This window comes from Pelmatolapia mariae, linkage group LG10_11 (genome assembly GCF_036321145.2).
Source record: "Pelmatolapia mariae isolate MD_Pm_ZW linkage group LG10_11, Pm_UMD_F_2, whole genome shotgun sequence".
NCBI classification, from domain to species: Eukaryota; Metazoa; Chordata; class Actinopteri; order Cichliformes; family Cichlidae; genus Pelmatolapia; species Pelmatolapia mariae.
In genome coordinates, this window is record NC_086236.1 from 42,476,211 (window position 1) to 42,500,039 (window position 23,829).

Here is a 23,829-nt window from a genome sequence, read left to right on the forward strand (position 1 = left end):
AACTTCACAAAACCCAAAATGGATGAAATTAGAAAGCCACACTGCTATCTATAACGGTTAATGGCCCATTACGGTGAGCTCGTATTAGCCTGCTTAAATGGCTCAGTGATGATGTAATGGCATTGAATACCATCTCCTGAAAACCAAAACTGGCCTTCGTCATGGATTTTTCATGCTATTATTAGTTTTGTTTCAGCGCTTTCCTCTTTTTCCCTGACTAACTTTGTTATTGAGCCAGAAGTTACATTCCATATACGGACATCAGACAGGCCAACTACCAGGTCATTAATGTTTGTTTTAGTCCCAAATGGTGTGTGAAATATGCTCAAGCCCTGGACAGCTACGTGCTACATATGTTTGTGTGTGCAAGAGAGCGGTCAAGCAAGAGTGAGAACGTGAGTGTGCGTAAACACTGGTGGTTCTGCTTTCACTCATAGGCCTATTAACATTGCTCTGAGCCAAACCAGAGCTCACAAAGCCAGGGCAAATAATGCCACATGATTCAAAGACGTCGGTGGATTGAAGGAATTGTTATGGGAATGTGTTTTGATGGATTGACTGTTATCTGTATACAAATGTGTTCTCAGATCTTTATTTCTCTTTTCTCTCTCTGCTTACTGTTTGGTTGGAAGGTGATGTGATAAAGTTATATTATTACATTGTGCGTCTCTTTTTTCACAGAAAAGATCAGAGAAATGTTTTCTCTGACATCAGCAAGTCTATTTTGAGATGTTTATCGAGAAGCTCCCTAATATTATTACCCAACACTAAAAAGTGTTATCACATGATGTGCTATGTCTTTATTTGTCTTCCAAACTGCAAATCCTTCCCACTGAATAACTATTCTGGGAAAGCCACTGCAGCAACACTTCATGTTTGGAGTTGCAGTTGGAGCTGTTACGGAGGCCCTTTCACTCGACTCTTCCCACAGCGTAGAGCAATGATACTGCGCCATCATCATCACTGAACGATAATTATTATTTTATTTTCTCATTAATCTCACTTTTATTTCCTGGTACAGTCCCTATTGTTGCCAAGTGAGGGATCAGATTTATCTTAATTCGGTGCAGATATTCCCCCCATTATAATTTGGATAAAGTATTAATATTGCAGTATATTGTGTTGGCTGCTTCTTACTCATATATACTGGTGGCAACGTATTTTGTTTTGGTCCCTATGCATTAGGAACACGTGAATAGAAGTTAAGTAAGTTGTTTGCAGGGACAGCAGGGGAAAATAATATACATTTACTGAAAGCATTTCTAAAATAGGTAACGGCACACACAACCCAATTCCAAAAAATGTTTAAACATGTAAAAACACCATGTAAGGATTTGCAAATCTAAATCTAAATGGTACAATTTCTCAGTTTATACAAATTCTCAGTTTTATATAATGTGATAACTTTTTTAGAATTAGGATTACAATCTTTTATATTACCATTATGAGCCAGAATCTGCAAACTTCAAGTATTATTAGCTCATATATCCAATTATGACCAACAGGTCAGCCTCCAATATGTCCAGTTATGATGCAGTACATTTCATGCATACACAACATAAACACAGTGGTGCAGGCACATAGTTCCGCACACACTGATAGCAACAGGCGAAGACATTAATAACAACAAACCAAATCAGACACTTAAATCACTTTTACCTAGCTGAACACAGACATGTTAAAAAAGCTAAATAAGACAAATCAGCTAAAGCTATCCAACACTCTCAAACGAACACAAGCCAACAGCGGGCCTCATTTCAGTTGTTTAAGTGAGAAGATGATGTAACTTCATGTAGTTTTGGGGGAAATTATAAAATGTAACAAAAAAAGATTCATTTTTTGAATATGATGTCAGTTTTAGGTCTTACAAAGAAAATTTGAATTGAAAAAAATCAGCATTAGTATGTCACAATTAAAGCTAAAAAACATTCAAACCTCTTCTCCTAAACCAAGGTCAAGGCTCTAAAACACACAAACCTGCATTAACAGGCTCATTACTTATTCTCAGCAGATTAGACATGAAACTCTATCATCTCCAGACAACTGACAACGAGCCAACAATAGCAACAGCTAACGTTACACCAGCTAATGTTAGGTTTGAGTATCCTAAAAATAACTTTTCCTTTGATAAATAGTTTGTTTATATTTTCACATCGTATCAGAGTTTATTTGTTAAGTGTCAGATTCCAACAACGTTAGATCCCCTTCAAAGAAAGCTTCACTAACTCCGGCTAACAGCAGCTAACAGAGGCTAAAAGCAGCTAACAGTGGTACAAACAGTAGCGCATAGCAACAGAAATATTCAGGATATGCTCAACAACTCACTCATATTACTGTCAGACGGAAGTGATATTCACTGAATCATCAACTTGCATCAAATTCCGTTGACAAGGAGTCTCACACTCCTCCTCTAGTATTGGACTCCTCCTCCAGAGTAAATAAACATGGATACCTGGCATATTGATGGCTGAGGTAAACAGCGGACTCACAGCCTACACTCACTAATAATTCAGTTGATTGCAATCTGCAGTTTACTGGCGTTAAGCAGTGAGACTTTACACACTGATAGATTAGGTTTTAAAACATTTATTTTCGAGAAAAACACACACTCATCATCACCACCGCCAATAATGCACTGTATCAGGTATCACAGAATAGATGTTTTGCAGTACTGTTGTCATTATGAGCACCTTATCATCATAGTTTCATATTGTGAGATTTCACTTCTCATTATTTTGTAAAATAAAGCCTCAAAAGCAGCCGATATAGCTTTATATTTTATACATGTCATTTGGTGAACCAGACTTTCTGCTATTCGGTTGCCATGTAGCTACAGTGTCTGTGTACTGTGCTCTGAGCTCTGCCAAAACACAGGTGACCTGCAGCTCAATACTGTGGCTGAATGTTTCCTGTGTAGATACAGATAGTTGGCTCAAGCTGCTGCTGCTCTGCAAACACACAGCTAATGCTCAGCAAGTCATGGAGATTCAGTTATACTGTTTCAACATTTCTACATGACTGACAATAAAAACAATTTCTTTTTCCATAATTCATAAGGTAATGCAAAGCGCTTGTGTTCTGGCTATATGTGAGAAAAGAGAGGGAGCAAATCTGTGCGTCTGCGTAAAAAAAATGAAAAATTCTTCCTTTGTTGTGTAATGATGAATATGCTCTTTTGCTTCCACTGACACACAAACACCCTCTCACACACATGCAGAGTTGTCAGTTTGCCTGCAGAGTTTGTGGCTACCACACTGTGCTGTGCCAAAATTGTGTTGTTTGAGAAAGCCTGGGGAGAGAGGACAGGAACCTCAGGAGCTGTTCTGTTCCCTCAGCCGCTGCAACACGGAAGGTAGCTTTCCTCACACTTTCCCCTGCAGCCGCCCAACAGGAAAAAGCTTTAATGGCATCAGCTCTCATTGTTGAAGCTGAGACAAACACTTTGCGCTTGCAAAGAGAAGGTCATGCAGCTCGGTGTCCAAAAACGATGCCTGGAATTGAAGGGTAGTTATTATAAGATGGCTCATCTCTGTGGTAAAAAGGATAATAATGAACTGAAGTCCTGCATTGTCATTTTTTTCAGTCTCCATTCACTCCTCATTGCACGTTGTACTCAGACAGTCTTTGACGTCTTAAAAAAAGGATCATTTCTATTCTTTTCTCATTTTTCTTTTAATAATCTGGAGGCTTAATGACAGTTTAGACAGATAGATTGTTGTTCAGTTTTCAAGTAATCAGCACACAGCTGGGCCTGTCCTTACTTTTAGATTTAGAAGGATTTGCTGTTCAAAAATAAGATTTCAGCTTTGGTATTTTTCCAGTTTTTTTCTCCTGCTCTGTTCTAAATTTATCAGACCTAGTGACCAAGCTTAATTCCAATAATTCCAAGTTAATTTGACTATTTCCTTCTGAAATGTACAGTAGTTATATTAGATTTTCCCCCCAGAAAACCGGAGCTCTGTGCATAAACGAGCGTCTGCAAACCTCAACTAAAGCAAGAAAAGGGGGCCTGAATTTCTTCACAACAGTGTGAGACTGACAGAATCCTACTAAAGATTACTTTGAGTTATTGAAGCTACACGCTGCTGAATCATGGGATGCACTTGGTTTTCACCTAGCTATGTGCACTCACATGAAAACTTTATTTTCACAAGAATATTGTACGGTAGTGTTGGTGTACAGATAATAAATCATATTAATTTATGGGTGTCGTGGTGGGCTAATAGGCTTCTGATGACTCTTAGTTTTGTTTAACTATTTTCCCTGTTTTTTTGTTTGTCCGTTTTTTTGCAGATCTGACCAAGCCTGTGCTCTAAAATCAAGACGTTACCCTGTACGCCCAGAAGAAGACACTAAAGGTTAGCACAAAAAAACAAAACAGTAGCCACTGGTTTCTTTCCACATTAATATTATCACACCTCCAACATTAAAGGTAGTCCTTTAAAGAGTGATAAAGCAAACCAGGGTACACTGTGAACCTGTGGAGTAATCAGGAGGAACACATTGCTCACTCGTGTTTGTACCAACCTTTTCTCTGCATTTCAACCCTACAAATATAGATTTTTATAACAGGCAAAGAACACCGTGGCACACTAAGCCAATTAAGCGTTATTAAACTAAATGCTTCAATGAGGTTTCTGTTTTTAAAAAAACAAAAGTTTTCATAATTACTGCGCAATCTATTGTTCAGTTTTCAAAGTAGTGCTGAAAGTAGTGGCAGTTTGCGGCGCTTTCAGTCTTTTAAAATAAGATCTGATCATTTTGATTCTACAGGTCACAGGCCAGGAACATAATTCTAGGTGTAACCCTGATCATTTTTTATGAAGCCCTGTTATGAAGGCCATAGTGAAAGCAGTGTAACTGAAAAAGCTAAGTGAAAATACCATAGACTGTACATAATTTAGAGACATAGCCACCGGCATTTTCATCATCATGATTTAGGTGTTTTTAAACCTGTCGTGACAAGCGAGGGGTGGAAAATGAGGAATACAGCAAGTTTTTCTACAGTCAAGGGAGTCGCCCATCTGCTCACCACTTCAAAGAATTCAGGTTTAAGACATGTCTGTCTTTTATACAGGCTATGATTACCACATAGTATTTTCTGTGAGTACTTTGGTACACAAGTCATCTTGTGTTTGACCATATTGAAAGCTTTTAATGTGAAACTGCAGCAGGTATTCTCAGTTGGCATTAGAAGTAACCTAGTGTGTGTGTTTTTTTCTTTCTGGGAACATTGACACAGATACCCACAAAATATATGAATGTTCCAGTACTAACACTTGTTGAAATGAGCTACATCATTATAAAGAAGAGATTTCTCTTTCCGTTTCCTTTTGAAGATGGTTTGCTGTGTCCCGTCTGAATTGGTGAAATGTGGAGTTGTCACTCTGCGGCATGCATGAGCCCTGTTGTTTTTAGTCAGTGTTGATTCCCATGACTCCAAGATGAGCCAGAGGAAGCCCAGTGTGATTTCGACACAGTTCCCAGGCCCCCAGATCCCCCTCTGAACAAGGGCCGTTACACAGTCACACATACACACAGTTACTCATAAGACACGGACAAATATGTGCATGTGTGTGTGTGTTTTATGTTCCTAACATTAAAAGAGATAAATGGCCCGAGCATCCTTTGGTCTTTGATGCACACATGTTCAGTCTTAGTTGTTAGCCACACACCCACACAAACACACGCGCGCACACACACACAGACATGTCTCTCACAGTTACAGACAGCTGCAGCTTGTCCATATAAGAGGTCTACTGCAAAAAACAAGGACAGCCAGCAACTGTGCCTCTCCCACTCATGCTTGAGGTCAGTTGGAGTCAGTGGAACCTCTAATGGCTTCCGCTAATCTAAAATCTAAAAGGGGAGGTGGGGTGTCACTGAATTTCGATTTCAGTTTACAGATAATATTTTATCAATGGAAGCAATCACAGTTAGCTGTTTTGGACAGAAAAGCCATGTGAACTCTTTGTGTGTATCTAAATTGAAAGTTTAAATACACACTGGTGAGAATTAAATGGGAAAGTGGATAACACTCTGTGCACGCTGCAGTGCAATCAGTCTATTTACAGAGTTAGCTATTTTTCATCAACCCTTTTGTGTTTGTCCAAAGTTGGAAAAAAAATTCTGCGTGACTCACTGGAAGTTCTGGGTGAATAGAAATCAAAATCAAAATGCCAAAATATCTTCTGCTGCTTTGAGCTTCCTTCTTGAGTTTGATCGAGTCTGACATTTGATTGGAGAGCTGCATCTGTCTGTTCCCTTCTCTGTTCCCCAGCAGGCAGTCATCAGTATGCGAACCCAGCGGCTCTATTTCTGTAAGACTGTTGCAGTTGTGGGAGTGTGTGTTTCTATGCTGGGTCTTTACATATGTATTCATTGTGTGCGTGCTGGCTCTAAGTAATAGTGAGCAGGGGACCAGTGAGTGACTCATAGGGGAGGTGGTGATGTTGCTTTTTCTTGCTTCTGGCTCCCAACCTGCTGTGTTCTGATAAGAGAGAGACTGAGACAGTGGGCTCTGCTTAATCCTTTCTCTGCATCCAGCCTGCCATCTGCCATAAAAAACAATGGGATGGGACAGACTGGTCATCAGTCTTGTCTTCAGCCTTCTGAATCATTTAGGAAAGAGTGGGTTGTAATGCTGTTGAGTAACTCTTGAGACACTTTGCCGATTGTATAACAAACCTTTCTTTCACTGAAAATTTCCTGTTTCTTCACAGCCCACCTCTTTAGCTATAAATAGAATTAAATAAATCCATTCTGTAAGTAACAATCTTCTCACCCCTCTGGACTGTGATGAAATATAGACACATTTGACTCATACACAATTAATATGATTAATGAATATGAGGAGAGAAGACAGACATTTTTCTGCTTCAGCTCAAATTAGAGTCTGTCGTGTGAACACAAATTGAGAGCTAGTTCCACTGCAGGGGAGCCCCATAGCTGAAGGGTCTGCCTCCCATTCAACTTCTGGAAACTCTAGGAGCCACAAGTGCTCTAGTTAGGCTTTAGTCACATGGGGCAGGAGGCTGATTGGCAACCTCCAGTCACTGGGGAAAGATACTGTGGCGGGGCATGGCTTGCGATGACGTGCAGGTGCGTCCGCCTTCCCTGCACGGCATCCGCAATCATGCCCCGCCGACTTAAATATTGTACTGGGTCCTGTGTTTGTTGTTGTTGGTTGTTTGTTATGTTGAGCTGGCAGCGGCAGAGCTGCAGCTCTATGTGTGTCATGAACGGCAACCTTGAGTTGTAATAAAGAGATGCTTGAAAACATGAACGTGCACCCGGGTCTGCTGTGGGTTTGTTACAGATACGTATTCTCGGACCAGTTCGCGAATAGTTGCTGGCTATAACTGGGTGAATAGAGAGTGCCTCACCAAAAACCCTGTTGTAATTGCTTTGGTTGCTTGCAGATTGCTAACCAAGTGGAAACTTGAAAAAGTGCAGTGTAAACCAGAAACGGAGACAGTTCATCTTCAAAGTAAAAGTTGCAGATGTTAAAAGATGTTGGTTTCAGTGGTATTGCACAACTTTTAGTTTGAAGCCCAGCGGTCTCAGTTTCTAGTTTCCATCAAACAGTTTCGCAACTGCTTAGCAAATGGTTGGCTAGTGTTTGCAGACAAGTCGATGTCTTCCATGCACACCACAGGGAACTGCGCCAATCTGCTACTGACCAAAGATGATAAAATCATATTATCTCTCTTTTTAGCCCCTGTTAGTACTCTCACTGTTGTCTATTGGATCAGATGAATGAATGACATGCAGTTTAAGCTGTTGAACGTTTCAGTTCTCATTTGGTTGGTTGCCATATTTTCATAGTTTCTACAGAATGGAAAGAAAAGAGAATTATAACCTTACTCTGGCTGTGATTACTGATACAGTATTTCCATGTGATACCACTTGATTAGCCTAAATTAGTTAATACTTTTGTGTATTTGTAGTAGTTTATTACTTAGTGACATCTGACATGAGCAAAATTAGACCAATTAATTGTAACAATTTTCTGTCTACATTTTCTGATACATTTATAGCCACTCTGACAACAATTTGTTGAAATGTCTATTGCTCCGAATGTCTCATTCTTGGAAATTACAAATGAAAGGGTGCCATGTTGTTCTTAACACCCAGATCATCATAGTAATGTTAATGTTACAGTTTAGCTGAATTGTGCCCAAACGCAGGCTCACACAGCAGCTAGCATGGCTATAGCCACTTTCATTTGTTGCCTAGTGACACTGCTCTATTCCCAGTTTGCCTTTTTCCTGTGTGTTATCATCTGTATGTACTCACTTGTTCACTGTGTTCTACTGTCTGACTGTCAGTGTCCACGTGTAGGGTCTGTTCCCATTCCGATACCTGTCATCATATAAACAACGTCTGCAAAAGAAATGTACTAACAGCCTTAATGCGATGAATCATTTCAATGTTGCAGCTAATCAATCTCAAAGACATGAATTTATGTTTTTATCTCTTTTAAGTTCTTTTTAACTTTGTGCACAAATAATTTTCTCCTTCAACTGATGTTTTATGTTAAATGAATATGCATTACCGTATGTGTTTTGTTGCACTACGCAGACCTCTGAGATGCTGTCGTCATGTGCTTTGGCAAACAGTGTGATATGTTGGATTAGCCTGTTCAGCGAGGCGCATCAGTCTGCCCTCCCCTTGTGTTGCAGTTGCATAACACACAAGGAAGAGATTTGCTTTTGATTAGTGGTTCTACTCAGTGCAGTGAGATTTGTGAATTGAACGTATGGCAATAATGGAAAGCTATAAGAACAGCTTTGTGTATATACTGTATATGCCAGACTCCCTGACTCCAACTGCTATAGGATGAAGGAGGATTTGCAGTCAAGTGACTTCCTTGCAGGTTTCTTTTTGGGTTTTTTACAGGTCATTTTTCCCAATGGGATTTTCTGCATGACTGCACATTTATATGGTTGGTGGTGGGCATGCGGATGTCTTCTGTCTCCTCTTAGGACAGTGCATTGTTACATTCATAACCATATGGTGTGTGGGAGATGATTTCACTTCCCTCTCTGCCAGCCAGGTTTCTGCTGATTCCCATACGTGTGTGTTGCAGTTGGAACTTGCACAGAAATGCAAGACTTGCAATTGTGCAATGCCACATTATCTGTAATCCCAATTAGCAGTATCTGACATGCAGTGACAGAAATGCTTCATGCTGTTCCAAGCAGTTCTTGATAAGGGTGGAGCAACAGTTCATGAGAAATCAGCTTTTATTTACCCTTATGCTAGAATTTCACCAGAAATCCTAAAAGAAAACAATAATATTTTCCTTATTTCATGTCGTACATATGTGAGATCATAGTATTGAATGTTAATCTTAAACAAGGGCAAAGTTCATATCAGGATATGTGAAAGTAATTCTTATGAAGCAAAATCTTTTCATTTTTTTTCTCCTCCAAGTTCTGTTTGACAGGGTTTACACCCCATGCACAATGCCAGTCCATTGTTATATATGGTTAGTAGATAATGTTCTTAACTGCCAGCTAGATTGCAGAGTGTCCTGGAACCTTCTTGCTAAACTCTCTCTAGTGCTTTTATTAATATTACTGGTATATTTTAAGTAGGGATGGGTACCGGTGTCCGGTGCCATGATGGCACCGGTTCTGACATAAACGGTAGTAACCAGACCGAAAAGCAGCGCACATTTCGGTGCTTTATTTCGGTGCTTTTTTTTTCCTGAGCCAATTCTAGCCAATCATTTTACGTTTCCGAGGATAGTAGGCGGGGCCAGGTACGTACGTTCTTTTAGAGCAGCGCTACAGATTAAAAATGCCCAAGGCCAAGCGGTCAAAAGTCTGGCTGTACTTCACAGCAAAAGATGCAAACTCAGCAGCCTGCAACAAGTACTTTAAGGTGATACTGTGATACTGTCAAAGGAGGTAACACCTCAAATCTGATGAAACACCTGGCGACGCATAGCGGTTTTTTTTTAAAGCCGAGAAATGCGCCGTGTTTGATAGCTTGCTGTGAGACCTCACACCGGCACATCTACTGCGGGTGTGGTGCCTGTTATCGGACCCGGAGTTAGCACCATCCCCCAAGAACCCGAAGAGTAGAGTCCTGGCCCCTAGCCCTGTCAGCGTAGCAGAAATGATGAGGATGATGATGGCAGCAGCAGCCGTTCTTCTCTGCGTGAGTAGCTTAATGTTGTTCGTGTGTAATTTACGTTGAGTAGGTAGGCTAACCACGTTATTACATTAATGCATGTAAGGTGAACTAGCAAACACCGTTGTAGTTACATGCGGCTGTCTTCTTGTTTGATGGCAGATACTCCCTTCACCCTGGCCAAAAAGGCTAAAATGACCAAAGAAAAAGTGGAAAACAGTTAAACATGAGAGGTTTTTGGACAAAGTTTGTGTTTTTTTCATTGATTAAGCACTGCTTCCAGCCAAGAGTGATACCATATATGCCCTATAGCTGCAGAAAAGGCTAACATTGTTATCTTTTTTTACAAAAAAACAGCTAAACATGAGAGGTTTTTGGACCAATTTTGTGTTCTCCATTCTTTAAGCACCGGTTTGAGCACCGTTTAAGCACCGGCACCGTTTCAAAAGTACCGGTTTGGCACCAGTATCGGATAAAACCTAAACGATACCCATCCCTAATTTTAAGTATAAAAATGGTCCATTTTGCAGCCATAGGTCTCTGTCTTTATGCTATTGGATCGCTGTTTATTTTTGTCAAACCACTCACATTGCGTGCATGCCAAGCTTTAATCGCAATTTCTCACTGTAAAGGTTAGTGCAGAAATAGTACCACAGTCAGAATAAAATTTACTGTTATATTGTCCTTAGTTACAAACTTTGTTTTAAAATTATTTCACACCAAATCAAATGTTCCAGACACCAAGTGCACTGACAGATTTTTCTGCAATGTTCTCTCTGTTATTGGTAGCACAGAAATAGACCTGTAATATAGTGAGTAATCAAACACTAATGCCCCAGTACAACTCAAAACCTTGTTGACAGTCATGGGCCTTCCTCAGCTGACCTGCTGATTATCCATTTTATAAGCTGTTGTTATGTAATACCTCCAGCCCAGCTGCTGATAATAACATCACCGCAACTTCAACTCACCCATAAGAATGCATTCATGCACTGCTTGTTTTGGTTGATTTGCCAATTTAGGAACTTTCATTGTTTCTAACCTTAGTTTTTTTTAATGCCTTCAGCTGATTTTAGAAACTCAAGTTAAACAGTAATGGAGTTATTTAGAAATGTGTTTGAAACACTGACACAGTGTGCAGGGACTGTTTCCGTTTCCAGAGGAAGAACTTCTGAAGGGTTTGCCTTGGAAAGAGTTGTTGTTTTCTCTTCCGCCCAGGCTGTTGCTTCCTGAGTCTTCAGGAGGAAGGAATTCTCTCTAGTGCCTGTTATCCACACACAACATACACACCACACGCACAAACACAAATACCCAGAAACTGGTTGCATGCATGTAGAAGTTCTGCTTCGAAAGCAGCCACACCAGGTGGTCTGCAGTAATGCATCTGTTTTCTGGAAATATGTACATAAAGTGTTTCCACAGCGCTATATACAGCACAATAGATACACTATATAGCCAAAAGTGTTGGCTCATGTGCCTCACACACATATGAACTCAAGTGAAATGGCATTCTTAATCCATAGGGTTTAACATGATTTCGGCCCACCCTTTGCAGCTGTAACAGCTTCAACAACTCCTGAAAGGCTTTCCACAAGGTTTAGGAGTGTGCTTATGGGAATATATGACCATTCTTCCAGAAGCACATTTATGAGGTCAGACACCAATGTTGGACAAGAGGCCTGGCTCGGAGTCTCTACCCTTATTCATCCCAAAGGTGTTCTACCAGGTTGAGGTCAGGACTCTGTGTGGGCCTGTCAAGTTCTTCCACACCAGACTTGCTCATCCATGTCTTTATGGGGCTTGCTTTGTGCAATAGTGCGTAGTCATGTTAGAACAGGAAGGGGCCATCTCCACACTATTCGCACAAAGTTGAGCGCATGAATGTGTTCAAAATGTCTTGGTATGCATTAAGAAGCGTTAAGAGTTCCTTTCACTGGAACTAAGGGGCCCGACTACAACTATACAACACCACACCATAATCCCCCGCCACCAAACTTGTCACAGTGCGGTCAAACAAGTACCATTCTCCTGGCAACCGCCAAACCCAGACTCATCCATGTGGTTTTTTGTCACCACTTCTCTGCAAATTGTCCTGAGCTTGGACGCAGGTTCTTGTTAATTGCACAATATTATTTTTAGGTAATTATTTTAAACATGCTTTAAAAGGTACCAACATTGTGAATACGGACAACAGGACAGACTCATATGATGCCTATAACACACGCACACAATCCAGTTATTTCGATGGGCTTTATTCGCTATAGAGACCCAAGCCATGTGTTATGCTAATTGGATTTGAAATGCAGATCTTTGGGGATTGATTAGTTTTAGTGCGAGCTTCAAGTGGCCACTCCATTATATGGTTCTGTATGCATTTTTTCATCCTGGATGATACAATTTTACTGCAGCATGTTTATTTATCACCTGCATTAAAAAATACTTCACAGCAGTCATCATCATCCGTCAGCGGATATAATAAATGCCATTTTCTCCCACCTCCTTTGCCAAATCATATTCTGAAAGACTTTGCATTCACCTTAAGGCATCACCAGCCAGCCCACTAATCCCAGGACTCAGACTTTAGTCTAATATGTCTTTCAGTCACTTTACCAACCTGACAAACTCTCTAAATTCTCTCTCCGAATGACTTTTCCTTGCACTCTGTAGCTTCTCTTCACCCTGTTTTTCTTTCTTTCGTCTCTTTCTCTGTGCCTCTGACTCATTCATACATAACCTTATTCACAGTAGTTCAACCCGGGGGTGCTTTTCTCTTGGCTGACCTCACCCCCACCCTCCACGCTTCCCCACCCTGTTCTGGGCCCCAATGCACTCCATTCAACTGGCCAGCAGATGCTATTCAAATGATGTTATCATGCCAAAGCTGTTCATACTCACAGACTGGATGAGTGTAGGGAGGGAGGGGGGACAAGGAGGTTCTTTGGCCATTTTTTTGTCCCGCTGTCTCGTACTGGGCTCTGGCCCAGTTACACTTAATACAATGCAAACAACATTTTGGAAATGGTAGTGTAATGACCCTTCAACAAATGAGTATGTAATGCTAATGCTACAATTGCTAGTGCAAAAAGAAAAACATACTTGCACCTACAGTGCTGCAAAAAGTATTTTTTCCCCTTCATGATAACTTTGTTTTGTACATTTGACACCTCAAACAATTTTAATATTAGTCAAAGATAACTTGAGTAAATACAAAATGCAGTTTTTAGAAAGAAAGCCTTTAAGTTCATCCCAAAGTATATCAATAGGATGTTCTTGTCTTTCTTTATATCGTGGAATGATTTGTGATCTGTGAAATCTGTTAGCCTGCTTCACTTTGTCAGAAAGGTCCTATTTAGGTAATTTCTTGATTCTAGCTGTATATTTCTATTTTTCAACTACAGTAAATTCAAAACAATCCAAATTTATCGTGTACACGGCTTTATTTCACCCCCTCAGACCATTCATTGTCTGAAACAAGCTCCTTTAATTTAATACTTCTGATTGGCTGCCTCCTATAAGCAGAAGTTTTGAACAGCCGTGTGCCTTGGATGGGGGGACTAGTTTCAGCAGTCAGAATATACACCTCCTGTTGGCCATTAGAAAGAAAGCAGGTTTAAGGCAATTCCACCCTGTCTAAGTTTGGCAGACCCAAAGTAACATCCATCTCCTGTATAAAGTCTGTGTTTTTTTTGCTGGGACCAGAACCGTCCTAGAGCCTTTGTCTTCCATATTCACACTCATAAATTACTGAACTGTACAGATGTTTACACATGGATTTTGTTATGTCTGCACAGAGCCATTTCCCTGCTCTTATGTCTGGTTAACAAGCTGCTGACTAAAACGTTCAAAATTAACCCCTCATGTGTGAGTGGCATCAGTTTTCTCCTGCAAGTCTCCACCTCAAAACCACTTGAGTATCAGTGTGTTACTTCCTGTAGAAGGACATTTGTGGCACATTTCAACCAAACACTGCTACCTGAAAGAATCAGGCTGATGTGGCTCATTAACTCTAGTGCATGTAGTGTCTCCAATAAAACACGGAGGTGTAATCATACTGCTCCTTTTTTTGTATCTACAGCTTAATTTTACAGTATAATGACATTAAAACAGAGACACAACTGAAACTCAGCTGTTGTTGTCCCTATTCCCTAAATCAGTGAAACTCGGTAAGTTTATGTGGGTATATTAATAATTTATTCACTTTCACACACTTATTTTAGTAGTCACGTCTTGAATAGATCACTGGGGTCCTGCAGAAATTGAGTATTGTTAGACGTTTGAGCATAAACAACAGAAGTGAACGGTTACCTCTGGAAGCCAACGCAACATATATGGAAGGTTTAAAACTTGAGCTTTACAGACAGGCACTGTAATTTTTTGAATAAGATTTGGAGAAACAGAAACTTTTTTATTCCACTTCTCCTTTTCTCTCTTACCTCTTCCTTCGCTCCAACTCCTCATCGTGAGTCTGTGTTTTAACACTAAGAATCTGTGTGTGTGTGTGCGTGTGTGTGTGTGTGTGTGCGTGTGTGTGTGTGTGTGTGTGTGTGTGTGTCAGATGACCTATTGAAATCATTGTGGTGCAGTATTCCTGTTACCAAGGCAACACCGGCTTCTCCTTCTCGCACTCTCTCTCCCTATGTCTTTTTCTCTGTCTCTTTATTTCTCCCTCTGTGACTCTCTGTCTGCCCTCCCCTTTTCATTTCCCCTCCACACCACAGCAAGGTCATGTGACTGCTGACGTCAGGCCTGGGAGGCAGGCAAGCAGTCTGAGAAGCAATTAGTTTGTGGGCTTTGAATAAACCTTCTCAGACTAGGAGAGTCTGGGAGTCAGTCACCGTCAGCTCTGCTTCACTCTCTCAGTCACTCTTCTCGTCCTACCCCCTCTCGACTGTTCTCCCCCCCTCCCCTCTCTCTCGTTCTTGCTTCATATTTGTTTTCTCTGGTGCTTTCTTTTATTCTCGCCTGTTGCTTCTCCTCCTCCTCCTCCTCCTCCTCCTCCTGCTGCTGCTGCTGCTAGTGCCACAAAGTTAGTCTAGAGAGAAAGTGCTGGGTGATGGACTGCTGAACAGCTTGTACATTGCTACAAAGTGAGGTAAGCTTCCTGTGTTTTCTCTTTTGTGTGTGTGTATTGTGTGCTTTATCAGCCAGCGGTTGCTTCTGGAACAGCGTGCAGTGAAGTTAAAGCTGGATCAAGGATGGCTTTCGTTTCGTGTACTTAAAACACGTACTCGTGCAAAAGGGAAGTGGCAAATGACACTGTGTGTGTGTGTCAAGAGCGCTTTTTTTGTCACCTTTCAATCTAAACTTCAGAATGTATTAAGTGCAGAAATGCCAGGTGATGTTGGAGGGTTTCGAGGGAGATCCCCACTCAGGGTCGGCTCTCGAAGAGTAGTTGCTTTCTTTTGCAGCAAAAACAGGCGGATCTGTTTTCGAAGCCCTTGCAGGAAGTGAGTGCACAGATAGAAGAGAGAAGGAAGGAGAGTGTGAACATTACATGGGGCCATGTGTGGAGCTCCACATGGCTTTTTCTTCAAAGCTTTGCTAATGTTACAGGCAGTAGTGTGGGCTGGAGCTTCGTACTCTGTCTGCCAGAGAGTCAGAGGCGGGGAAGTGGTGGGGGGGCAGAGCAGCTGCCACCTGCCCCCCTCAGAGGGGATGGGAAAGCCTCAGAGAAATGCACTACAAAAATGGTTGTTGTTGTTTTTTAAAAACAAATCAATAATGGGAAGATAGAAGAGCTTTTTTTGTCTAGAGGAGTTTATTTATTTCTTCTTCTTTTTTTGCTGACTTTTCTTGACAAGCTTGACAAGCTCCCCTTTTTACCACCAGACACCCCCCACCTCCCTGCATGCCTCTCACAAAAGCATGCCAGCTAGTATTTAGCCCAAATAGGGTGGAAAGAAGGGGAAATGCGGATAACAAGTGGTTTGGATCCACTCGTCAGTCCTCCTCCCTCCCTCTGTCTCTCTCGCTGCTTCTCTTAAACTGCGAGACTTTATCTCTTCCTCTCATCCTTTCCTCAGCAGTGCCTCCCTCCTCCCAAATGAATGAAGTGGAGATCGGCCAAAAGCATGTAACAGGTTTCTGTCACTGTATCTAAAGTGTCATCTAATGAAATGTCTGCCTCTGTACAGAATATTAGGGCACAAATTAGCACTCGCCTAATTGTGTGTGTGTGTGTGTGTGTGTGTGTGTGTGTGTGTGTGTGTGTGTGTGTGTGTGTGTGTGTGTGTGTGTGTGTGTGTGTGTACTGCGTTCAAAGTGTGGTCTTTGTAGAATACCATAAATGGTCCATTTAAAAAGAAGATTTCGTTATCTGTGAATGTTATTAGATAAGATGGTTTAGGCAAATAAACAGTACAGATGTAAGTCACTCCTTTTTATGCCCCCTTTCAGCTGGAGATTATTCCTAGACTGACCTCAAAAACATTGAAATTGAATGAATTTTGCCACGTAATAATTTGTGCAAGCTACAGTTGAAGGCATGCATTGCTCTACTTTAAGTGCAGCTTCCATGTTAAGCAGTCCCAAATGTCCTGTAGGCCTGAGGGTCTCACCTTGTTGCAAAATGGGCCGCATGAGTCAAGGGACAGAAAGAAATTATATCTGTCTTCATATCTGTTCAACAAGCTGGGAATGTTGGCAGTATGAAAGTATGTTTGCAGAGAGGAGACACATATTAAAATACAGAGAAAGCTAGCAGTATATAGCTGGAAAATCAAATTCAAGCCCAGATCGCAGTTTTATTCATTGTTCCGTGTGAGTGGCTGCGTGAAAACAGTGATTAACTGATAGCTAAACTGTAAAACAGTTTTCTGTCTGTTTCTAAATCAAAAAGGGCCAAATGCCCCCAAAACTGAGGCAGGAATGCTCTTTTTCTACCATCATACATAAAATATGTCATCCAATGATAAATACTGATCTACTTTAAGGAACCCAGGCATACTAAATACAATTTTTTTGCTTTAAATCTAACAATACTTTAGCAAACAGTGCAATATTAGAGAATTGCATAATCATAATCATTAGTTGAAGCTGTTTATTTCTGAGGCTGCTGATGTGCTTCATCTGCTCTGCAGCTACAGAGCTCTGTGCAAACATCAGCTGCATCACCTGTGTAAAAGTGCGAGTTTGCAAGCGTACACAGTGTGTATGCAAGCGTGTGGGTGTGTGTGCGTGTGTGGTTGCAGGTGTGTGACAGGAGTAGAGTTTGGCAGTTGGTTGTGCGCACATCACTGGCTCTGTTTCTGTTCAGCGCACATGAATGAGAACGTTATCGCTGGACCCAGGTGAGCGTAAATGTAGCCTCTCCAAGCTCGCGTGTATTTATGTGTTCGGTCTCAGCTGATTTAATGCGGTTATATCATGGAAAAAGTCGACCCTTCTCCCATCTCGTGTTCTAGCAACCGAGCCCACACTCACACAGAGACGTTTGAGCGATGTGTTTATGCCCACATCCGCCGAAAAACCTGGAGAAGTTTAATTCTGCTACACACATGCTCAGCTGAACTGTACGAGCCAGGCTTCTATAACATCCTGTTTTGTACTTAAGGGAGTCTCATCTAGCACTGGTGGAAACTAACTTGAAGGCAGTTTATGTAACTGTTGATTTATGGCCAGAGGCAGGGAGAAAGAGAAAAAAGTAATTTAAGTGAGAAATATACATAGATAAGAGAACAGACAGACACTTAGGAAGGCAGTTGGATGTTTTTTCCTGTCTGGATTGCTCTTACTTTGTTGAACCTAGAAGTCCGTATTCAAAACCAGGAGACTGTATCAAGGAGTGAGTTTTTTTTGCTTAAGACTTCAAATACTAATTCAGTGCTCACTTTAGGTTTGAATATAAAAAAGATTCTTAGATGGTATAAAAAGGTATTAAAAGTCTTGGGTTTGAATCCACCGTCTGGCTGGGCCCTTCCTATCTGGAGCTTGAATGTTGTCTCCGTGCCTCTCAAGGTCCCAACACATATATGGTGGGTCAGAATTGGCCATAAATGTGAATGGTGGTCTCTCTCTCTGTTATATTACTGTTATAACAACAGATGTTCATCAAACATATCAATTACTTAAATTTTCAGAAACATTTTCAGCCTGATCATTTCCAAACAAATTACACATTTCAATATAAAAGAATATAAAAAATATATATGTATATAAAAGTTTAATATAAAATTTCTCAGCGCTTGATTTTGCTTGAAAGTTAGATAGTACTATCTGCACTAGCATATTTGAGGGACAGTAGAAAGAACAATTTCAATTTTTAACACAGATATATGTCCTATATATGAGATATAATCTATAGTGTGAAACTCATGCAAGTCTATTATAATATTCCAATAGATGACATCATCTAACAATTTCTATTTGACTTTTATAGGAAGATTTGGTGTCTGATAGCAACATATCCAAAATTTATGATATTGTATCATAAATGATATCATATCTTTTGCAGCCTCAGAATGTGTAGTCTAATAATTGTGACAGAAAATCTATTCTATAATGTGTGTCTCATGCACTAGGCTAACTTATGTATGAACCATTAATCCAGTATAGCCTTAACTATGGAAGCACAAAAATTGATGCCATCACAATGACCCCATCTCCATCACAAAAAGATTTTTATGAGGAAAATAACAGTGGAAAACTATAATTTGACAGGTTTCTTATTTGAAGAATTCAAAATTGTATCGTCACCCTATAATTTCTTCAGGGAAATCAGAGACAGGCAGGCTGGAAGCATTTGGTGAGCTGACATGGGATGACCCATGGTAAAAATGTCAAATAATGAGGTCAGTGTGTGTACACATAAGCCCTGTGAGGCAAAAGCTCAGGCTTTAGACTGCTCTAAACACTTGGTTATGTAAGAAAGTTATCAGTACTTTTTCTTGCTTTACTAGAGAAAAAACTCAAAACAACAGTGGCTACATTTTCTCTTTTTTTGAGCCCATCAGCAGCTAAACAGCATCATGTTTATTTGTTCACGCCAATTCTCAGAGGACTCTTTAGTCAGCAGAGCACTCATGAAACCGGATTTTCAGCTAGGCTAAAGCTAAAAGCAAAGGTTGTTTAATTTATAAAAGAGAGTGCTGAGGAGTCAGAATATAACAATATAAGCTGTATGTGAGATTAAATGACTTGTCACATGTTGCTTATAGCAAAGCTGCAAGTGCTGCAAGCTGAATTTGTACATATAAAAGCAGCTGTGAGTGATGACACAGGGAGATATGTAACCTTTGGTATTTCCTGACAGCACAGGTTCTTCACATCATCCGGCCTTTCAGTGCCTTTGTGTCATGCAACGATAGCGAAGCATATACAGACAATTGTTATTTGAAAGACCTTATCCACCATATTCAGGCAAAAAGTGTAACATTTACCAAACATGTCCTGCTGTATCTTTTTTCCTGCAGATGTTCTTTTTGTCATGTTCTGGACCCGTTTTTTTTTTTTTTTTTTGGTTTGTTTGTTTGTTTGGGGGGGGTATTTGAAAAATTGCCAATCAGTATGAGACAGGATGGTTTTTGGTTGGAGTTTGGAACCTCCACACCTGCAGGTGGAGGAGATGGTGACTATGAGTAGCATATTCTGATTGCCGAGGTGAAGCCAGAGGACAGCCCGTGAGAAGAACGTTGGCTTAACCTTCTGGTTTGAGTAAAGGATTGCTCAGAGTAAGATAATTAGGGATAAAAAAGGGTTTATTTTGATCACTTTATCATGAAAAATTGTTATCGCCCAAGAATAAAAGTAGAACGTAGTGTGATGGGTCTGCTGTAAAGGCACGCTATGCCGGTTTCATTGGAAAGTTAGCAAAACTGCCTGGTTGTTGTGTGCAACCAGGAGAACATGCCACAAAATCAATAAAGGGCTGCTCATGCAAACACGCAGCGCCACTGATGGTTTGTTTAATGGAGTAAAAACAAAGTGTTATGCTATAATTTCTACTTTTGCGTAGCACGTGGCTTTAATTTGAGGTGGAAACACTTTGAAAGTATGCGCCCACTCATATAAACACGGCAAGAGTGCTACTCACATCAGTGCTAACATCTAAAAGATATGCATAATAATATAGATATTCACTGTTGCACTTTTAGTCAGACAGAATTTATTTGTTTCTGTGTGTGTGTGGTGTCCCAGTGTTACTGATAGAGCTGGTGCCAAGAAACAAATTTGACTTGAGTGTGGAAATGTCAGTGGCTTTGATTACTACACTTAGGCAGCTGTGACATTTTTCACTACTTTACGTGCACTCAACGCAAAGGTCAAAACAAAAAGGACCGGGCCACTTAAGAGACAATTACACTCCTCTGCTGAGGCGTTGTGGTTTGAGTTTGAAGTTCGCTCTGGGTGAAGCGTTCCTGCTCATTGACTGTTAATGCGCCATCGAGCTAGATGGATGCGTCGCACATTCATTACGTACAGCCGTGTTTTGTTGTCATCACAATCAATGAAGTAAAACATTGCTTTCTTTAACCTGCACTGTTACACCGTTACTGCCAACAAACACTGCTGTCTCTGTCTGTGCTGCCGCTGGTACATGCACTTAGAAGGTGCACGTCTGTCTGGAAACTCTGGTTAGTGTCGTTGCAAAGACAGGCCGAATTTAGTCTTTACTTGACAAACATGTCAAGAACAAAATGTCATTATTAATTCAATTGAATTCAGCTTTATTTATGTAGCACTGAATCACAAACTGAGTCTCATTAAAGCGCTTTATATTATAAGGTGAAGACCCTGCAGTAATGTGCTGTTACACTGGATTATGTATGACTTTTGTGATCAGATGGGATACATTATTACATGCCTGGCTGTCTGAGAATAGAGGCTTCTAGCACTGTGACCTGGGTATTTTCAAAGACTGTCAGAATTATGACATTTATGACAGATTTCCTAAACGGACTAAAATAGCGTGTTAGTGGAATCCCATAATAGCACTCGCAGGTGTGGTTAGTTTTACGGGTGATTTGCAAAGGCTGCCCTGTTTTCTGAACACTCACTGGTGCACTCACAGTTCATTTCAATATCAAATGCAAAAAATACATTTTCTTGCACAGAAAAATCAATTTGTGCGCGTGAATTAAATATTCTTCTCTTTATATTTTGTGCTGTGAAAAAGGAACTCCCAGAAAAACGTATGAAACAGGTTAAGTCGCAAAAATCTCAGATTTCCCACCACTTACAGTCTGTGATTGCGCTCTCTGTAAATAGCGACAGTACTTTTTAGTGCAACACGTTAGTATATTTGACCACAGGTCTATTAATGGACGTAATTACTTCACCGTGGCTTTGAGAGCTGCTCTGGAGTGACAGTCTTCAAATTGGATTTTCAATTTTTTAATTGAAAAAGCAAAAACACTTTGCTTATAATGTGTTAACATTTATTTTTAGGCTTTATTTGAGCAACAGTTTATATGTGTTGGACAAAAGAGAATGGCAACAGTAATAAATTTATCCCAAAAACAAAGTGTGCTCCAGAGCAGCTTGTGCAGATACTTTAAGCTCCCATTCCCTTTTGAATGCATTCGTGTCTGTGATATACATGTTGAGTGAGCACTTGCTGACAGACACGTGATTATGGAGGTTTAGAGGGACAGCTGGTCGGTCAGGCTCTTTGTCATTCTCCAAAGGGTTTCTTTATGAAGAGGTCATAGGTCACTGAGCTGAAATCCAGCCCCAGAGGAGAGCAGAGGGCTCTGAAGGATTGCCTGCAGCTAAAAGGTCCCACAGAAGGTTACGCTCACAGAACATTTTTGAAGGATGGCCGTGGTCTATAGGCTCCCGTGTGTTGGTGGGGAGGAACTATGGGAAACAGATGTTCTATTTTTAGCCGCAGAATGGAATTCACACGCGCACACTGTCATGTCATGCTAGACAAGGGACACAAAAGATGGGAGTTTCCTCGCTGGAGAATACTCGTCAGAGGTTTGCTGAGAATTTTTCTGTGTGTGCTTGAGAATGTTTATTCATTTCACTACACTCCTACTTTCTGCTTACACTTTGTAAATTATCTTCAGGGTGTAAAACAATGTGAAAGCACAAGAAACTTAACTTTTCTATCTTTAATCGTCTTATTTGCTGCGTTCCCCATGGGCAGCTTGGTAGTATATGTTATCGGCTTTGCAAGTTAAATAATTCCATGTTTCTGGCCTGAGTTGAATGTGTGGTTAGCAGTCTTGGCATTCCTTCCACAAATGTATTTGTGTCCTTGAGTTTCAGCTCTCATACAGTGAAGTATTAAGAAAGTAAACTTTTGCCAGCAGAACTCCAACACTGGCCAGACGCTACATAATTGTGGTTGCTTACTCACTTGGGATAATAATGATGGCCGTTCGAAATAAAAATCTATAATTTTGTTGGGTTGTTGTTTTATTTTTTTTTTGCTCTACTACAAAGAAACCTTTAATGTTGACTGTCTTTAAACAAAAGAGAAAATCATCCATGTGATGCAACTTAGCGATTCATGTTAGCAAGATGCAGACGATGATGCCGTTAGAAAATGAGCTCAGAATATCTGAGTAGAAACCGATGGCCTGACTCAGATGAGGAACTTAGAAGCACACACGGTGAGGATTAAAAATAACACAAAGTACAACAAAAGCAAGTCAAACATGTTGCTTAAAAATTGAGAGCTTGAAAGAAATGAATACAGCATGTGGTATAAATAAGTGGCTCTTATTTTTTACTGTTGTCGGTCTGATCAGACCATCAGCATTATCTTTTTTCAAACTTTGCCTTTGTGTAATGTTATTGTCCTGGTCACAAAAGTAAAGTTCAAAAAGAGTAGTATATGTTTTCCTCTCATTTGTAGTCAGAAATAATCATGAAACAAATATTTTATACAAGAGCAACAGCAAACACAATGTTACATATTGTAATGAGATGTCCTTAATAAGATTTTTTTTAGTTTTAAAGCTTTTTTCTGTTTTTCTAAATTTCACACCAAATGCACTTAATAACTCACAGTATAGACAGTAAATTATGTCCCATCAGGAATGATCCAAATAACTGGGTGGCAACTACGTGATGGATCTCACATCCATAGCTACTTGGAATTCCTCAGTGCTCGCAGAGACCTTTGGCAGGCAGGATGCATGCCTTACTAGGGTATGTGAGGCATAAGCAGATGAGTGCTATCACCGAATTGTCACTAAAAAAATGCTGAATTTAAATATCGGGTTGGAAAATCTGATTTCGTATTAAAGGTGAGCTGTTACAGAGCTGCTGTAAATCCACGCAGATTAGTCTACCATAGATTATGAGTGTCTTTTTCCACATGACAAATCCTGTTCATGACTTTCCTTCATAATGTGTGATCAGTTATCTACACAGTAATTTCCTCTTGCATCTTTGGTCCTTCTTCAGTTGATATTAACTTGTTCTTAAAAATCTTTGGGTAGTTTTTTTTCTGTAAATTTAAAACATAACATGCATTAATGTGCATTTAAAATGTTATTTGGATTTACTTGTCATAGCTTCAAATTGGACTTTGGGATATTATAAACAGAGCTTTCTAAAGGAAACACTTTAGAAAGCTCTGCCTTTTCTGGCTGATTCAGTTTCACATATTTGTGACTGAGGCCCTGTGTCTCCCAGCTCTGTCTTTGTGACGACATTTTACATTTTTTATTTTTTGGAGAAAAAAACATAAACATAGATTTTGAAGCGATTCAACATCACTTAGCTGTGTCT

General features: G+C 40.3%; 1 protein-coding gene across 2 annotated transcripts in view; it reads left to right on the forward strand.

Moving 5' to 3' along the window:
• The window catches only part of LOC134635718 (neurocalcin-delta A), a 63,691-nt gene that overhangs the window by 12,030 nt on the left and 27,832 nt on the right, over positions 1-23,829 (forward strand). Inside the window, exon 3 of one of the 2 annotated variants that reach the window (XM_063485198.1) lies at positions 4,294-4,358. The gene's annotated coding sequence lies outside the window, so the exon portion shown is untranslated. Of the gene's footprint in view, positions 1-4,293; positions 4,359-14,944; positions 15,236-23,829 lie in introns of those variants that run through there. The other variant, XM_063485197.1, reaches the window with a different exon arrangement.